This window comes from Denticeps clupeoides, chromosome 7, assembly GCF_900700375.1.
Source record: "Denticeps clupeoides chromosome 7, fDenClu1.1, whole genome shotgun sequence".
Lineage (NCBI taxonomy): Eukaryota > Metazoa > Chordata > Actinopteri > Clupeiformes > Denticipitidae > Denticeps > Denticeps clupeoides.
Window position 1 is genome coordinate 15,119,742 of NC_041713.1, and position 3,663 is coordinate 15,123,404.

The window sequence follows — 3,663 nt, forward strand, 5'->3', positions numbered from 1 at the left end:
TGCCCTCATTGTGTGAATCTGAACATTTAATATTCCATAAACCACCCCACCCATAACAGGACAATGACGCTACAACTGCTGGAAGTTAAAAACCTGACTGGACCTCTCCGCTGAGCTCCCATTGTTTTCACTAGACATTTCTTTACTGTTTTGACTCAGTTCATCTCCCCTTCGATGCATCTGAAAGGGTTAGCGTTCATTTCCTGCAACCACAAGGTTGATTAACATCTCCCATGGCACGGGTCCAACGGAAACAAGTCCTGTTTCTCGCTGCCATCGATATAATCTCGGGGTCCCTCGATCTGGGTGTCACCCAAACCCAAACTGCGGTAGTCAGGGGACAGGGGAACAATAGCTAGTTTCTACTCGCGTGAATATCCAGCAGTCTTGAGGGACTCCCACCCAGGCGGGCGGAAACAGGAAGTGAGAGGGAGGATGGTGAGCCCTGCTTTGTTTGCTTCTTTCTTTCTTTCTTACAGGGTTTATTGTGCGCCCCCGTCAACAGAATCAGACTCTTTTTTTTTTTTTTAAACAGGCAGCGACTGTAACGTTGTGTGTCACACTTTTTCTCACAAGATACAGCTATTAAAGGCTGGCTCACAGAATCAGATTCACTTACTGCCATGTGACCTGTCTCCGTCACAGCGGCCAGTACAGGCAGCGCTCCAGGCGCAGGGATTGCCGTCGTATAATGTCTGTGTGTGCCTGGAAACCCGGGGTAATTAGCAAAGGCTTTAACCGCATGCAACGATCTGGAGGTAGAACTGCAGGGTTTCATTGGACACAATCTTCTTAGAACTAAAGCGTTAGTCAACTGGCAAGATCATTCAGTTTTACAGCCACGAACTTCCAAAAAGAAACAAAAAAGTCTCTTATGCTGAATTTGTCTTCTACTTGCCGAGCTAATGTTCTCTTCCATCTGTAGACATTTGCTTATTTGAAGTAATAAATGTGTGTAGAGAGGCTTGGGAACCAAACCTATACTTTTGATGTGTTTTCTTTTTTTACGCAGTCCTTTACTGAATGCTTGTAATAATGTTCCAGATTAGATTAAATAATTTTGCATACCCAAAATATATTTTTTTCTGAATTCAAAACTGCATATTCAAAGCATAAGAGTTGGCAACAATGAGTTACAGTTGGTGTATTTGGTGTCTGCAGGGTTTGAGTAGTCTCTGGCTCAGCCCCTTATCCTGGGGCATAACAGCATAAGAGTCGAACTCTAACTCTCAATTAATGGAGATCTTTAATAATAAAGTTATATTTCATCCCTCCCATAACAATCTGCAACTGTAAACAATGGTACGAAACAGCTAAACACATTTTAGTTGGTGCTTTTACACGGTAACGTTAAATAAAATGTTAACCCTAATGACTGATGTTATCAGTGGCCAGGAGATTATGTGTTGGAGATAGGAAGCAAGTGAGGAATTCATATATATCTGAAATGTCTCTGTCTGAGATGAACCGGGGAAGCAGTGGTGGAATGTTTATCCAGTCAGGAGTCTTCCTGCAGATGTGACCCGCATCACAGGGGTCAGATACGCAGCAGTCGGCCAGGTCGGCAACAAACCTGCCCCGCTCCTGCTTCCCGTGAACGCCTGAACCTGCGGCCTGGAAGGGGTGGACCTCTCCCCAGAGGAAGCGACACAATTTCATCTTTCCCACCAGATCAGCCCCTTTGGGATATCAGAGGATGGAGATGGCTCTACACTGACAACTGGAGCTGGATGTGGCGTAGAGGAAGCCCCCCTGTCCAGGCGGGAGATGTTTGCACATGGATGGATTTTCCATGTTTACATTTGGCGTGGAATGAAAAAGAAAAAAAAAAAAAAACAAGGGATGCAGATTCATCTGCACATCCCACATCCTGGCTTTGGTCTGAGCTATCAGGATTATGTACCCCGTTTAAAGGTTGTTTCACTGTGAATCAAATTCTTCTGAATCTTTTACAATGTTTGGAAACCTTGCTAAATGATCACATGCACCACTACAAATAAAACAACTGAAATACAAGAACGTTTATTTTCTTTGACCCTTTCTGTACACATGGAAAAACTGGAAGGGGTGTGTTGAGAGGGAGCCCATTTTTTGGATTGTGTGGGTGTGCTATAGGTGTCAGAGCAGGGTTACTGCTGATTTGTCCATGAGAACAGTTCAATTGTAATGTCAAGGTTGGTATTAAAATAGTCCAATATTTATGCATTGGAAAAATTATCTGCGTATGTTTGAAGATACTGCACAGTGCAGAGTAGGTTTCTTCTAGTTCAGTTTTATGGTCCACAATGTTTGTCCATTATGATGATACTGGTCTATTTGAAGATCTCTCTAGCTGTTATAGTGCTTGGCGGCTGCTTTGGCTCTATGGTACAATTCATGCTGGAACATCTCGGCAACAGCCAGGAACCAGGATGTAAGATGCTCAGAGGAAGACAGATTAGATTTGGCTGGTTGGGATTGAGTGGTTATGGTGGATGCCTGGATACATGTTGAATGCAACAATGGTCTTTTTAGGACTGCTGAGGTGAGATGGTCCTCATAGTGAATGCAAATTTACTTGTTATGGAATGCTTGGATAAAAAGATGTGTATTTGGCCTGGTCTTAAATATAAACACTGTGTTCTGAACATTAGCATGAAGGCTGTTCCAAAGCAGTGGAGCTCTGTAGCAGAAGTCTTGTTGCTTTTTGGTAAGAAACCAGTGTTAATCAGGGAGCAATTGCAGAATTTAGTCAATGTGAGATTTTACAGTTACCCAAGGCAGTGAGTAACATGCTCAGATTTTCTTGTTCCATGTAGGATTCTTGTGGTGCCATTTTAAACTCAATGGGGTTTACTGAATGATGATGCCACATCAATTAAGTAGAGCATTACAGTAGTCGATTCTTGATATTACAAATGCATGTAGCAATTTTTCTGCATCATGCATGGTGAGTGTCCATCTTTACTTTGAAATATGGCAGAGGTGATAGAAAGCAGTCTTTCAAATATTACTTATTTACTTATGTTACAATTTTAGATAATTCAATGTCTGGCAGAGGTTTACAGTTGTGTATCATCTGCATAACACTTGTAGATATGTGTGTTATATATATGTTTGTAAACATATATAGAGAACAATATAGGTCCTACAGTGGATCCTTGGGGTACTCCATATTTGACCGATATATTTCAATTTGGCTTTAGAATTACACAGATAACAAGTAAACATGTACAAATTGGTAGAAAGACCAATTAATGAGTAGATTAGTCAACATTTTGACTGATAGTGTAGATGCACAGATATATTTCAGTTCAGTAGATATAAATGCCTAATAATGTTCAATGGCCAATGGCAAGGCATTAGGGCAGCGTTTAATGATACAACTATTTTGTAAAAATAAGTCTCAGGTTACTAAACCTAAATTAACATTTATCAGGCCTTTCAGGAATTTGTGATGTTGCAATCACAACAATTCTAAGTGAAGTGATTGTCATTGTGAAACACTGCAGCACAGTACACGATGACACAACTAAATGTGTTCTCTGCTTTTAACCCTTAGGGAGCAGTGGGCAGGCACCCGGGGAGCAGTGTGTGGGGACGGTGCTTTGCTCAGTGGCACCTCAGTTGCACCTTGGCAGATCGGGATTCGTAACAGCAACCTTCTGATTACGGGGCCAGTTC

At 41.9% G+C, this 3,663-nt stretch overlaps 1 long non-coding RNA gene across 1 annotated transcript; it reads left to right on the forward strand.

Moving 5' to 3' along the window:
- The first annotated feature begins 395 nt into the window (after window positions 1-395).
- Window positions 396-1,872, forward strand: LOC114794820 (uncharacterized). Its single transcript, XR_003750381.1, has 2 exons — window positions 396-438; window positions 1,480-1,872. It is a non-coding gene; the product is annotated as an uncharacterized LOC114794820 (long non-coding RNA).
- Window positions 1,873-3,663: the final 1,791 nt, after the last annotated feature.